The sequence below is a fragment of the Mobula hypostoma genome, chromosome 13, assembly GCF_963921235.1.
Source record: "Mobula hypostoma chromosome 13, sMobHyp1.1, whole genome shotgun sequence".
NCBI classification, from domain to species: Eukaryota; Metazoa; Chordata; class Chondrichthyes; order Myliobatiformes; family Myliobatidae; genus Mobula; species Mobula hypostoma.
The window spans coordinates 46,574,951-46,591,085 of record NC_086109.1 but is presented as its reverse complement, the minus strand read 5'-3'; the positions used below and the strand labels follow the sequence as shown (position 1 = coordinate 46,591,085).

Genomic DNA, 16,135 nt, shown 5'->3' with positions numbered 1-16,135 from the left:
AATATAAGGTGTTGTTCCTCCAACCAGAGTGTGGCTTCATCTTTACAGTAGAGGAGGCTGTGGATAGACATGTCAGAATGGGAATGGGACGTGGAATTAAAATGTGTGGCCACTGGGAGATCCTGCTTTCTCTGGCGGACAGAGCGTAGATGTTCAGCAAAGCGGTCTCCCAGTCTGCGTCGGGTCTCGCCAATATATAAAAGGCCACATCGGGAGCACCGGACGCAGTATATCACCCCAGTCGACTCACAGGTGAAGTGATGCCTCACCTGGAAGGACTGTTTGGGGCCCTGAATGGTGGTAAGGGAGGAAGTGTAAGGGCATGTGCTGCTGTTGTGACTCCCGTCTCCCCTTCCCCCACCACCACTCCGCAGCCCCGTCTTCCTCAGATCCCACCGTCAACTCCTGGGCCCTCAGAGGCTCCATCTTCCTCTCACCCCAACCCTCCCCTCTCCACTGACACCCCCAGCCTCCCCCCTCCCGCCTCTGATCCCAGCTCTCAAGATTCCAGCCTTGAACTCCAGGCCGGGTCTTTATGTGCTGCTATTGTGACTCCCGTCTCCCCTTCCCCCACCACCACTCCGCAGCACCGTCTTCCTCAGATCCCACCGTCAGCTCCTGGGCCCTCGGAGGCTCCATCTTCCTCTCACCCCAACCCTCCCCTCTCCACTGACACTACCAGCCTCCCCCCTCCCCCCTCTGATCCCAGCTCTCATCCGTGCCGGGTCTTTACCATCCCCTCCGACCTTCAACTGTCGGAGGCAGAATGCTCTGTTCTCAGTAAGGGCCTCACGTTTGTCCCCCTTCGCCCACACCTCAGCGAGTTCCGTGTTCGCCACGATGCGGAAGTTTTCTTCCGCCGTCTCCGTCTCCGAGCCTACTTCTTCGGCAAGGACTCTTCCACCCCCACCGATGACCCCTTCTCCCGTCTTCAACCCTCCTCTTCTTCATGGACACCCCGCTGTGGTCTTCTGCCTGCTCTGGATCTCTTTATTGCTAACTGCCGACGGGACATCAACCGTCTCGACTTCACCGCATCTTGTCCCCATTCCAACCTCACTCCTTCGGAACGCTCTGCTGTCCACTCCCTCCGCACTAATCCTAACCTTATTATTAAACCCGCTGATAAGGGGGGTGCTGTTGTAGTCTGGCGTACTGACCTCTACCTTGCCGAGGCGCAGTGACAGCTCGCGGATACCTCCTCTTATTTACCCCTCGATCGTGACCCCACTAAGGAGCACCAGGCCATTGTCTCCCACACCATCACCGACTTTATCCGCTCAGGGGATCTCCCATCCACTGCTACCAACCTTATAGTTCCCACACCCCGCACTTCCCGTTTCTACCTCCTACCCAAGATCCACAAACCTGCCTGTCCTGGCCGACCTATTGTCTCAGCTTGCTCCTGCCCCACCGAACTCGTTTCTGCATACCTCGACACTGTTTTATCACCCCTTGTTCAATCCCTTCCGACCTATGTTCGTGACACTTCTCACGCTCTTAAACTTTTCGATGATTTTAAGTTCCCTGGCCCCCACCGCTTTATTTTCACCATGGATGTCCAGTCCTTATATACTTCCATCCCCCATCAGGAAGGTCTCAAAGCTCTACGCTTCTTTTTGGATTCCAGACCTAATCAGTTCCCCTCTACCACCACTCTGCTCCGTCTAGCGGAATTAGTCCTTACTCTTAATAATTTCTCCTTTTGCTCCTCCCATTTCCTCCAAACTAAAGGTGTAGCTATGGGCACCCGTATGTGTCCTAGCTATGCCTGCCTTTTTGTTGGGTTTGTGGAACAATCTATGTTCCGTGCCTATTCTGGTATCTGTCCCCCACTTTTCCTTCGCTACATCGACGACTGCATTGGCGCTGCTTCCTGCAGGCATGCAGAACTCGTTGACTTTATTAACTTTGCCTCCAACTTTCACCCTGCCCTCAAGTTTACCTGGTCCATTTCCGAAACCTCCCTCCCCTTTCTAGATCTTTCTGTCTCTGTCTCTGGAGACAGCTTATCCACTGATGTCTACTATAAGCATACTGACTCTCACAGCTATCTGGACTATTCCTCTTCTCACCCTGTCTCTTGCAAAAACACCATCCCCTTCTCGCAATTCCTCCGTCTCCGCCGCATCTGCTCTCAGGATGAGGCTTTTCATTCTAGGACGAGGGAGATGTCTTCATTTTTTAAAGAAAGGGGCTTCCCTTCCTCCACTATCAACTCTGCTCTTAAACGCATCTCCCCCATTTCACGTACATCTGCTCTCACTCCATCCTCCCACCACCCCACTAGGAATAGGGTTCCCCTGGTCCTCACCTACCACCCCACCAGCCTCCGGGTCCAACATATTTCCGTAATTTCCGCCACCTCCAACGGGATCCCACCACTAAGCACATCTTTCCCTCCCCCCCCCGCATTCCGCAGGGATTGCTCCCTACACAACTCCCTTGTCCATTCGTCCCCCCCATCCCTCCCCACTGATCTCCCTCCTGGCACTTATCCGTGTAAGCGGAACAAGTGCTACACATGCCCTTACACTTCCTCCCTTACCACCATTCAGGGCCCCAAACAGTCCTTCCAGGTGAGGCATCACTTCACCTGTGAGTCGACTGGGGTGATATACTGCGTCTGGTGCTCCCGATGTGGCCTTTTATATATTGGTGAGACCCGACGCAGACTGGGAGACCGCTTTGCTGAACATCTACGCTCTGTCCGCCAGAGAAAGCAGGATCTCCCAGTGGCCACACATTTTAATTCCACGTCCCATTCCCATTCTGATATGTCTATCCACGGCCTCCTCTACTGTAAAGATGAATCCACACTCAGGTTGGAGGAACAACACCTTATATTCCGTCTGGGTAGCCTCCAACCTGATGGCATGAACATTGACTTCTCTAACTTCCGCTAAGGCCCCACCTCCCCCTCGTACCCCATCTGTTACTCATTTTTATGCACACATTCTTTCTCTCACTCTCCTTTTTCTCCCTCTGTCCCTCTGAATATACCTCTTGCTCATCCTCTGGGTCACCCCCCCCTTGTCTTTCTTCCCGGACCTCCTGTCCCATGATCCTCGTATCCCCTTTTGCCTATCACCTGTCCAGCTCTCGGCTCTATCCCTCCCCCTCCTGTCTTCTCCTATCATTTTGCATCTCCCCCTCCCCCTCCAGCTTTCAAATCCCTTACTCACTCTTCCTTCAGTTCGTCCTGACGAAGGGTCTCGGCCTGAAACGTCGACTGCACCTCTTCCTATAGATGCTGCTTGGCCTGCTGCGTTCACCAGCAACTTTGATGTATGTTCCCAAATAAGCAGTTGCCCCAATTAACCAATAGCCCAATTAACTGGAATCCACTATGCATGGTTGTTTTTCACGGACTAAGGCTAAGCAGTGAACTAATAGAAAGCTTTAGTACAATAGAACGTTTGTAATGTTATTTGGAGAACAACATAGAAGTCAATATGATATGAATTTAGAAAAGGAATTCAGAAAAAAGATGTCTAATTGACAAATGTTGAATTTATTGCCAGTGGGAAATGTTGAGGAATAATTTAGCTGAATTCACTTAAGATTGAAGTTGCCAGTGGGCGAAATTATGAGGGCCAATTAAAAATCTCTTAAGAGGAGGCTTAATAAGCAAATGAAGACTATAGAGGATGACTCTTAACAGCTAGATTAGGAAAAATGTGTGAAAGTTGTTAATACCTGTTGTGCTTATATTTTTGTTGCCTGCATTTATGAATACTTTGAAGAAAAACGGTAGAAATTATTACTGCAACACACTTAAAAGTTGCTGGTGAACGCAGCAGGCCAGGCAGCATGTCCAGGAAGAGGTGCAGTCGACGTTTCAGGCCGAGACCCTTCGTCGTGTGTAATTGTAATATAGTTGAAAGAGCATTTCACTTTTCTGCATGGATTATTTCTCACTTTTGGTGTTTCAATTATCGAATGGGAGATTGGGGGAATTTTTAACGTTTTGTATTTTATGCTATTAGCTGCTGGCTTACAGAAATTACTGATTTTGTAAGATGATTTGCTGAGAGGAAATATAAAATTAGTTTAGAGTCCATTATAGTTAAGTTTCCCTGGTTTCATTCACTTCACCATTATACTATTTTTGACTATTTCTCAAATGCCTCAATTGTACTTTGATGAATTATTGGCCAAGGAAGTCCTACTCTAGTTTCTGCAGCCTTGTGTTTAGAGATACATAAATTAGTCAAGTTTTCCACTTTTTTTGCCATTTTAATAATTTGGAATGTAGGTATGAGGATATTCTTGGTTCTCATGACTACTTCTGTAAGGGTGGTAAAATCATTGGCAGCACTTTAGCATAGTGGCTAGCTTTACAGTACAGGTGACCTAGGTTCAATCCCCACTGCTGCTTGTAAGAAGTTTGTATGTTCTCCCCATGACTGTGTGGGTTTCCTCCGGGTGCTCCGGTTTCCTCCCACACTCCAAAGACGTAGCAGTTGGTAGGTTAATAGGTCATTATAAATTATTCTTCAATTAGGCTTGGCTTAAATCGGGGAAGTTGCTGGATGACGTGGCTCAAAGAGCCAGAGGGGCCTATTCTGTGCTGTTTCTCAACAAAAATAAAATAATCTGTGTGACATAATTAGACCCTTCTTTATGTATGAACTGACCATAATGACATTTACTTAAGTCGTTCATGCTGCCTTAAAAAGAAAAACACAAACATAATGGTAATCAATTTTTCAGCTGAAGCAGGAGTTCTAGCATATGTTCCTCAGAAATAAATCCTTATTATTGCTCTATGGCACTTAGTTTTGAAGGCTTGTGCACTGGATCATGGCTCATTCTTAACTAATGGACGAGCCAAGTGCTGGACTGTCAAGATTTTCAAGCAATAGGATACCAAATTGTTGGAGTTTTAATATTGAAGTAGAAAGCAACACAACTGTATTAAGTGGTGGAACAATCTCATAGGGCCAAATGGTTTACACCTCCTATTTTTGTTTCCACAGCTTGTCCTGAAAGTGTTGCACTTTGTTTCTTGGGGTATACAAACATTTATAATGGCCTACAGAACTATAATTATTGCTTAACTAATTATTTTGTCAAAAAACAAATTTGCTGTCTGTGCATTGAATTTTATAAATATTTCAAAAATTGGGGTTTTTTGATTTTAAAGTGTTAAATATTTCATCTTTGACTGTTATGTGCACATGTGCATGCTTATGCTCCACAAAATTCTAAAATACTTGTCATAACGTGCCATTTGCCTTGCTGATGTCTGCAAATATTTTAATGTGATTGGCTGTGCAAATATGAGCGATCAATGTATTTTTATCCTAAGAGAACCCCATGTTATTTCTAAACAAAACACATTCTTGAGGTGTGCACTAAAAATGGAAAATGCAGGAAGTATTCAGTTGGCTGCCTCTGGGAAGAGAATAAGTTGTATTGAAATGTATAACTTTGCACCACATGATATTTGGATGGCATCTCACTATACCCTTGCAGAAAGACAAGTGGAAAAGCACTGACAAACCCACATACAAATACATTCATTCTTGAAATGAGAAAAATTTAAATTCCCTGTAATATAGAAAACAGAAAACTGACAGCACAATACAGGCCCTTCGGCCCACAAAGCTGTGCTGTAAGTTTGATTATATTTGGAAAGAACTGGAATCAAAATAGATCTGAAGCCATAAACAGGAGAAAGTCTGCAGATGCTGGAAAATCAAAGTAAAACACACAATGATGGAAGAACTCTGCGAGTCAGCAGCATCTATGGAAATGAATAAACGGTTGACATTTTGGTCTGAGACCTGTTGATTATTTAATCCAGCATTTTCTGTATGTTGCTTTAGGTGTGAAGCCATCAGCTTTTAAACCTAAGGTTTCATCTTTTTGTAACATTCCATAACCTTTGTTGTTAAGGTAGTTGTAATTTAATGTTCATGAGGTAAGTTTTATCATCATAATTTTCTACAGGGCGATCTGTAGTTAAAACTCATTTCAACTTGGCCAACTTAGTATTGAAAACTAAGCTGTCGGGCCGGCTGGTGGCGCAACGACATCGGCGCCGGACCTGGGAGCGGAGGTTCCCGGGTTCGATCCCAGTCAGGTCCACTCCCGAGTACGCTTTCCATCCTTGCTGGGTTGAGTGTCAAGATCGCAACTCGACCTCGTAAAATAAAAGGGAAAAATACTGCGAAAATGTCTGTGTGAGGAGTGACCACACAGTCTCTCCCTCGCTCTGTGCCTTGTAAAAGTCATGAAAAAGACATCATCACGGACACACCCACACGCAGACTCGCACGCACGCACATGCAAAAAAAACTAAGCTGTCAAGAAATTATCAAATTTTTAAGAAATATTACAATAATTATTCAGTTCATGCTAATCTGAGTTTTAACTGAACATCAGCAGAGACATCACTGTTTACAACGTGGAGTAGCTGTGTATATTTTCGGGTTATTTTTCCTGAGGAATAACTGGTGCAATATGTTTTTCAGTCTTAATGTTTTGAGTCATCGGGTAGTTCTTACACTTTTTGCGATGACTTTAAGGTAAGGGGTGGGAAGTTCAAGGGGGATATTAGAGGAAGGTTTTTTACTCAGAGAGTGGTTGGTGTGTGGAATGCACGCCTGAGTCAGCGGAGGAGGGAGATACACTAGTGAAATTTAAGAGACTACTAGACAGATATATGGAGGAATTTAAGGTTGGGGAGTTATATGGGAGGCAGGGTTTAAGAGTTGGCACAATATTGTGGGCCGAAGGGCCTGTACTGTGCTGTACTATTTTGTGTTCTATGGGATACAAAAAATTGGTTCAATTATAGAGTTCTTTATCAAGAGAATTTAGTGTGGAAAAATTGGGGATTTTAAAAAGATGGAAGTGATCATCTCAAAAAAATAGACTTCCAAAATTAACTCTGGTCTCAAGTGATTACTGACTTATTAGGAGATGGAAATGGATACAACAGGAAGATCTGCTTGTGTTGATTGACGTCTGCAATTAATTCCTTTTGGTTCAGAAGACAGAAAAAGACTGGAGAAAATCAAGATACTGTCATGATGAAATATATTGTAAGCGATTCTGTGCTTTAATTCCTTATCATAGGGTTATGACTTCCATACAGAAATGTTTTTATTTTAGTTTGGTGTATAATTTTGGAAAAATGAGAAGACAGCAAAGCTAAAACGCAAACACGAGGAAATCTGCAGATGCTGGAATTTCAAGCAACACACATAAAGGTTACTGGTGAACGCAGCAGGCCAGGCAGCCTCTCTAGGAAGAGGTACAGTCGACGTTCCGGGCCGAGACCCTTCGTCAGGACAAATTGAAAGAAGAGCTAGCAAGAGATTTGAAAGGGGGAGGGGGAGATCCGAAATGATAGGAGAAGACAGGAGGGGGAGGGAGGGAGCCAAGAGCTGGACAGTTGATTGGCAGAAGGGGTATGAGAGGATCATGGGACAGGAGGCCAAGGGAGAAAGAAAAGGGGGAGGGGAGGAAACCAGAGGATGGGCAAGGGGTAGAGTGAGAGGAACAGAGGGAGAAAAAGGAGAGAGAGAAAAAGAATGTGTGTATAAAAATAAATAACGGATGGGGTACGAGGGGGAGGTGGGGCATTAGCAGAAGTTAGAGAAGTCAATGTTCATGCCATCAGGTTGGAGGCTACCCAGACGGAATATAAGGTGTTGTTCCTCCAACCTGAGTGTGGCTTCATCTTTACAGTAGAGGAGGCCGTGAATAGACATATCAGAATGAGAATGGGACGTGGAATTAAAATGTGTGGCCACTGGGAGATCCTGCTTTCTGTGGCAGACAGAGCATAGGTGTTCAGCGAAACGATCTCCCAGTCTGCGTCGGGTCTCGCCAATATATAGAAGGCCACATCGGGAGCACTGGATGCAGTAAAGCACCCCAGCTGACTCACAGGTCTGTCTGGGGCCCTGAATGACAATAGACAATAGGAGCAGGAGTAGGCCATTCGGCCCTTCGAGCGAGCACCACCATTCACTGTGATCATGGCTGATCATCCCCAATCAGTATCCAGTTCCTGCCTTATCCCCATAACCTTTGATCCGCTATCTTTAAGGGCTCTTGCCATCTCTTTTTTGAAAGCATCCAGAGACTTGGCCTCCACAGCCTTCTGGGGCAGAGCATTCCATATATCCGCCACTCTCTGGGTGAAAAAGTTTTTCCTCAACTCCGTTCTAAATGGCCTACCCCTAATTCTTAAACTGTGGCCTCTGGTTCTAGACTCGCCCATCAGCGGGAACATGCTTCCTGCCTCCAGCATGTCCAATCCCTTAATAATCTTACATGTTTCAATAAGATCCCCTCTCAGCCTTCTAGAGTATACAAGCCCAGTCGCTCCAATCTTTTGACATATGACAGTCCCGCCATCCCGGGAATTAACCTTGTGAACCTACGCAGCACTCCCTCAATAGCAAGAATGTCCTTCCTCAAATTTGGAAACCAAAACTGCACACAGTGCTCCAGGTGTGGTCTCACCAGGGCCCTGTACAGCTGCAGAAGGACCTCTTTGCTCTTATACTCAATTCCCCTTGTTATGAAGGCCAGCATGCCATTAGCTTTCTTCACTGCCTGCTGTACTTGCATGCTTGCTTTCAGTGACTGATGTACAAGAACACCTAGATCTCGTTGTGCTTCCCTTTTTCCTAACTTGACTCCATTTAGATAATAATCTGCCTTCCCATTCTTACCACCAAAGTGAATAACCTCATATTTATCCACATTAAACTGCATCTGCCATGAATCTGCCCACTCACCCAGCCTGTCCAAGTCACCCTGCATTCTCATAACATCCTCCTCACATTTCACACTGCCACCCAGCTTTGTGTCATCAGCAAATTTGCTAATGTTACTTTTAATTCCCTCATCTAAATCATTAATATATATTGTAAACAGCTGCGGTCTCAGCACCAAACCCTGCGGTACTCCACTGGTCACCGCCTGCCATTCGGAAAGGGACCTGTTAATCGTTACTCTTTGTTTTCTGTCAGCCAGCCAATTTTCAATCCATGCCAGTACTCTGCCCCCAATACCATGTGCCCTAATTTTGCCCACTAATCTCCTATGTGGGACTTTATCAAGGGCTTTCTGAAAGTCCAGGTACACTACATCCACTGGCTCTCCCTTGTCCATTTTCATAATTACATCCTCAAAAAATTCCAGAAGATTGGTCAAGCACGATTTCCCCTTCGTAAATCCATGCTGACTCGGACCAATCCTGTTACTGCTATCCAGATGTTTTGTAATTTCATGTTTTATAATTGACTCCAGCATCTTTCCCACTACTGACCTCAGGCTAACCAGTCTATAATTCCCTGTTTTCTCTCTTCCTCCCTTCTTGAAGAGAGGGACAACATTAGCCACCCTCCAATCCACAGGAACTGATCCTGAATCTATAGAACATTGGAAAATGATTACCAATGCGTCCATGATTTCTAAAGCCACCTCCTTAAGTACCCTGGGATGCAGACCATCAGGTTTAGTGTGATGATTTTCTGTGTGTGTGTGTGTGTGTAATGGAGCTGGTGTTTATTTACCTATTAATTAAATATATATCTATTGTAAAACTTTTTGAAGCTGAAAAATAATTCATGACAATAGAAATTGCCATATCAAATTGGCTTCTAAATCTTCCTCACACTCAATGGTGAATGGTAGTGAGGGAGGAAGTGTAAGGGCATGTGTAGCACTTGTTCTGCTTACAAGGATAAGTGCCAGGAGGGAGCAAAACTGATGATTTGTCAGAAATTAGTGAGAATTGGATGCTTCTCTTTCTGGCCGTCATTTATTGAAAAACTTAATTGAACCACGTGAAACTTCTTTGTCTTTCAATAATTATGGGGAAAAAAAGCCCATTTTATATGTAGAAAATAGATAAAACTTGTTAAGTTTTGAAATGCTTGATGTACAAGCTGACAAAACTGTTCTGATTTTGTGACTGCTACAATGTGCTATATTGATTTATTATGTCCTGGAATAAAACAAAGGTATGTTTTAATTACAAAATCTTAATTTTGTTTGGTGTGATGATTTTCTGTGTGTGTGTGTGTAATGGAGCTGGTGTTTATTTACCTATTAATTAAATATGTATCTATTGTAAAACTTATTGAAGCTGAAAAATACTTCATAACATTAGAAATTGCCATATCAAATTGGCTTCTAAATCTTCATTACACTTAATGGTGGATGAATTTTAAAGAGCAGATAATCACTGTATTGACCAAACTTGTGAAAATGATTAATATTAAAAAAAGGCAAAAATGTGAAATAAAACAATTCAGAAGATAATCAGCAGGCCGGCAGCATCCGTGGAGAAAGAAATTACAGTACAAAATAGGAATTGTATAGCCTATAGTATGCTGACGGAAGATTATTCTTTGGATTGAAAAATCTAGGAACAAGCAGATGTTGTCATTTAAGTAATTATTGCACCTGATGGCTTCATTCACTATTTAATAAAAGGGTCAAGTATTGAGGTTCCAAGTTCATTCTATCATACAAATTGGTTTAGACATCATCTGCAAATTTGGCCAAAATTTAGGAATATCCCCTCCTCCCCTTGCCTTTGCCACCTTCTCCTTTGGAGCCTATCTCTGTAAAGATTTTTGCCGCCTTTTTTAACAGTTCCTTACTAATGTGGTGTCAAATTTTTGTTAATGTTCCTGTGAAACACCTTTCTCGTACATTAAAATTGATGTGCAAATGCAAAGTTGTTATTGTTTGTTTACCTTTTCCGTTCCTTTTTTTCATCATGTTTCTTCATGATTAAACATTGAGTGAGTATTAGTAAAATATTCAGTTGAGGGGAACTTGATAATTCATCCTTATCTCAAAATAGAATCATTTTGGTAAGAATAGGCCTTCATATTTGTGCCAGTTCTTTTTTTTAATCAATTCTGAAGCATTGTTATTACCTTCCACTGATTTTCTCTCAAACTCAACCTTCACATTTTGGGGGGGGAATTTGCTTTTTGATACTATGCACATTGAAACTTAATTTAGCAATGCATATGAGTTGTGCTCTGATTTGAAATTCAGTTCCATAGAAGTTGAAAAATATTACACTTCTTTGAAAATTGTCATGTTCTTGGATATTTTCAAGGATTGCATATAAATGGAGTGGTTTAGAAGACTGGACATTCTCTGCTTTGAACAGCAGCGGTATCATAGGATAAACATAGTCATTAAAGTCGACGAAGTTGATGAGGAAAAATTTCTAGTAAGTAGAGATGAATACCTTATTTCTTTGTTGAAATTGGGCAAAAAATAACTTGCCTAGCACCTATGCAAGTTAGAGTACTGTCTGGCTTATATATCATGCATATGTGTGGAAAAATGCTGATTGGAGTTTATAACTATTTGAATAATAGAATAGGTGCCATTTCTGGACACATGGGTTTGTAGCCAAGAATTTAAAATATTCCAAATTTATTAAGTGTATTTTATGTAAAAGAACATAAGATGTAGAAGCAGAATTAGGCCATTTGGTCCATCATAGTCATACTTTATTGATCCCGGGGGAAATTGGTTTTCGTTACAGTTGCACCATAAATAATAAATAGTAATAGAACCATAAATAGTTAAATAGTAATATGTAAATTATGCCAGTAAATTATGAAATAAGTCCAGGACCAGCCTATGGCTCAGGGTGTCTGACCCTCCAAGGGAGCAGTTGTAAAGTTTGATGGCCACAGGCAGGAATGACTTCCTATGACGCTCTGTGTTGCATCTCGGTGGAATGAGTCTCTGGCTGAATGTACTCCCGCGCCCACCCAGTACATTATGTAGTGGATGGGAGACATTGACCAAGATGGAATGCAACTTGGACAGCATCCTCTTTCAGACACCACAGTGAGAGAGTCCAGTTCCATCCCCACAACATCACTGGCCTTACGAATGAGTTTGTTGATTCTGTTGGTGTCTGCTACCCTCAGCCTGCTGCCCCAGCACACAACAGCAAACATGATAGCACTGGCCACCACAGACTCGTAGAACATTCTCAGCATCGTCCAGCAGATGTTAAAGGACCTCAGTCTCCTCAGGAAATCGAGTATGCTCCGCCATTCAATGATGTCTGATCCTGATCCTCCACCCCCCCCACCCCATTCTTTGGCCTTCTCTCCATTTAAAAACACCAGTTTGAGAGTGCAACACGCACAAAATGCTGGAGGAACTCAGCAGGCCGGGCAGCATCTATGGAAATAAGTACAGTCGACGTTTCGGGCCGAAACCCTTTGGTAGGACTGGAGGGGAAAAAAAGGTGAGGAGTAGATTTAAAAGGGGAGGGGAGAGAGAAACACAAGGTGATAGGTGAAACCTGAAGGGGGAGGAATGAAGTAAAGAGCTGGGAAGTTGATTGGAGAAATTGATACAGGGCTGGAGAAGGGGGGGTAGTCTGATAGAAGGGGACAGAAGGCCATGGAAGAAAGAAAAGGGGGGAGGAGTACCAGAGGGAAATGATGGATGGGCATGGAGAATAAGATAAGTGAGGGAAAAGGGGATGGAGAATGATGAGGGGGGGGGCGGGGACATGACCGGAAGTTTGAGAAATTGATGTTCATGCCATCAGGTTGGAGGCTACCCAGACGCAATATAAGGTGTTATTCCTCCAACATGAGTGTGGCTTCATCACAACAGTGGAGGAGACCATGGATAGACATATCGGAATGGGAAGCCGAGTTAAAATAGGTGGGCACTGGGAGATCCTGCTTTTTCTGGTGGACAGAGCGTAGGTGCTCAGTGAAGCAGTTTCTCTGTCTATATTGGGCCTCACTGATATACAGGAGGCCACACTGGGAGCACCGGACACTGTATATGACCCAACAGATTCACAGGTGAAAGTCACCTCCCCAGGAAGGACTATTTGGGGCCTTGAACGGTAGTGAGAGAGGAGGTGTAGCCTTGCTCCGCTTGCAGGGATAAGTGCCAGGAGGAAGATCAGACGGGAGGGACGGATGAGCAAGGGATTTGTGTACAGAGCGATCCCTGCGGAAAGCAGAAATTGGAGAGAGAAAGATGTGATTGGTGGTGGGATCCCGTTGGAGATGGCGAAAGTTGCAGAGAATTATGTGCTGGACATGAAGGCTGGTGGGGTGGTAGGTGAGGACAAGGGAAACCCTATCCTTGGTAGGGTGGCAGAAGGATGCGGTTAATTCCACTTCCCATTCCCATTCCCATTTGTCTATGAGGCCACACTTAGGTTGGAGGAACAAAACCTTGTATTCCACCTGGATAGCCTCCAACCAAATGGTATGAACATCGATTTCTTGGCTCTCACCCCATCCTCCTGCCACTCTACCAGGGATAGGGTACCTTGCCCACCCATTGCCTCCCTCTGATGCTCCTCCCCCCTTTTCTTTCTTTCATGGCCTACTGTCCTTTTCTGTCAGACTAACCTTTCTCCAGCCCTGTATCTCTTTCACCAGTCAACTTCCCAGCTCTTTACTTCATCTCTCCCTCTTCAGGTTTCACCTGTCACCTTGTGTTTCTCTCTCCCCTCCCCTCGCCCTTTTAAATCTACTCAGCTTTTTTCTTCAGACTTGCCAAAGGGTCTCGGCCCCAAACATCTACTGTACTCTTTTCCATAGATGCTGCCTAGCCTGCTGAGTTCCTCCAGCATTTTGTGTGTGTTGTTTGGATTTCCAGCATCTGCAGATTTTCTGTTTGCTCACCATCAAAATATGTAAGTTGAAAAATTTCAGAAGTAGTGGAAAATTATGAGTTGGTGTTAGATTCCGCATTTGAGATGACCAAATTTTATTTGCAAAAAAATTTGCAAAAGCTGCAGCATCAAATTTGAGAAAGGCGACCAAAGTAAAAAAAACTCAATAAATCTTAATCTCAAGACTAAATAAAGGATATCACATCAAAATACTAAAGTGAAATGTATGCAAATCCAAACTAAAGTTCACATTTATATCTTTGATTCATCTATATGGGCAGTTTGGATTGAATATAAAGAAAGAAGGCTTGAAGAGTGTCATAAGACATCAGAGCAGAATTAGGACATTAGGCCCATCGATTCTGCTACCCTATTCAGTAGACAATTTCTCTTAGTGTGGACTGGTGAACACTCAGTTCTTTAGAAATGTTTTTGTAGCCTTTTCCAGCTTCACACATCTCTAGAATTCCTTCTGAAAGTTGTTTTGGTCGAGGCATGGTGCACATAAACTGAGAACAGCAGAAACCTGACGTTGTATGTCTTTTTTATAGGGCAGGGCACCTCTACAACCCACACCTCCAATCTCATCTCATTGATTGGACCCCAAGTAGCTTTTGTAGAAGACATTACCCCAGAGGTTCACATACTTTTTTGAACCTAGACTAATTGTTTAAATAGTCCGTATTGATGAGGTACAATTGTTTGTGTGTTGCTGGTTGGCAGATTGAATTTGTCTATTGACTTGGATGAAGGTCAGCCTACATTTTATGAGTAATTAATGTAGGCAACCAGGGTTCACAAACTTTTTCTCTTGCAATTGTATGTATACCGAAATAGATGTAAAATGTGACATTTGCTGGGGCAGCCTACAAGAGTTGCCATTCTTCCACTGTCAACATAGCAGCCCACAACTTACTAGCCCTAACACGTTTTTTTTTGGAAAGAGAGAGGAAACCAGCTCACTCAGAGGAAACCTACATGATCAGGCAGAGTGGCATGAATTGAACCTCAATTAGTGATCACTGGTGCTTGAAAGCATTGCTCGAGCTGTTATGCCACCATCTTGGATTGTTAAGGATTAACAATTATTAGTTGGTTGAGCTTGGGAGAAGAGATCTTAGAGCTGGGGTAGGCAGCCTACGGCCTGCAGGCCATATGCGGCCCGTGAAGGTATTTTGACCGGTCTGCAAGCAAATATTGGGATACTATGCTTATCGGCCTGTGAGCGATTCCTCCCCCCCCCCCCCCCATTCTGAGTGTTTCACGTGACCGCACTGACGAACATGCATGGCGTCTTGTTGCACTGGCCCCAGGTTCCGTTTTGTTCCAAACCAAACACTGGTATATACGAATGACGGGAAGGCAAACTACTTTATTAATATGTATTAGATACTCTCCGTGCACGCGCAAGTTTTCAGATGGGATCATTCAAATTTATAAGCAGAAACAGCGTCACTGTGTTTTAACAAGAAATCCAGGCTAAATATTCAGATATTTACATGTGCTACGATACTTCTTGAATAACTCACGTTTCAAAATAAAATCGAAGAAAAAAAAATTCCAATGGCCATGAATGCAAAACCCAGGAAGGGAAACACTGATTGCCGAAATTTCCAAGACACTTGGACAGTAGATTACTACTTATTCGATCAAGCTGGGAAACCAGTTTGTCTCATTTGCCTAGAAAATGTTGCTAAGAAGAAGGTGGCAAATATCAGGTGACATTGCGAGACCCACCATAGTGGAAATTTTAACAAGTTTACTGGGCAAATAAGGAAAGATGAAGTTAAGCGAATGAAGGCTAATTTTGGAAAACAAATGTCATTTTTTGCCAAGAAGAGCAGTGAAAATGAGGAAATACCCATGCCAGCTACGAAGTCTTGAAACATATTGCAGAAAAGATGAAGCCTTTTACAAATGGAGAGTTGGTCAAAGAATGTTTACTGGCAGTGGCGGATATTGTTTGTCCTGAAAAAAAATCTTTATTTGCATCTATCAGATTGACTTCTATAGAAAATATATTCATCTAAGTGCGAAGTATCCTAGCTTAGTGCGCCATGCAAAAAAGATGGCATCATTGTTTGGCAGCACTTATCTGTGTGAGCAATTGTTTTCAGAAATGAAGCACACCAAGGACCATTTGAGAACAAGATGGAGTGATGCCCATCTGGATAATGTCTTACTCTTGGCATCAACAAGTCCGACACCCAATATTGAGAAGCTTTGAAGCAACAAACATCAAGTTTCATATTGATTTATCGACTGTTTGCATTAAAATTTTCTTTTTTATTATACTCAGTTTACCACCATTCAATGCATCATGGTCATACGTTTTATCTTTAAAGATTCTTTGTGTCCTTTTACTAGATTCAAAACATGCCTTGATTGAAATGAATTGCAACTAAACTGAGTTCTTTGATTACTAATTGGCATCCTTGGTTAAGCACAAGTGATTTTCTAGCATGC

The 16,135-nt window shown here is 43.3% G+C and overlaps 1 protein-coding gene across 8 annotated transcripts in view; it reads left to right on the top strand.

Annotated features, from left to right (window-relative positions):
- The window catches only part of LOC134355570 (ankyrin repeat and SAM domain-containing protein 1A-like), a 441,540-nt gene that overhangs the window by 18,110 nt on the left and 407,295 nt on the right, over window positions 1-16,135 (top strand). The gene's annotated exons all lie outside the window — the stretch shown is intronic.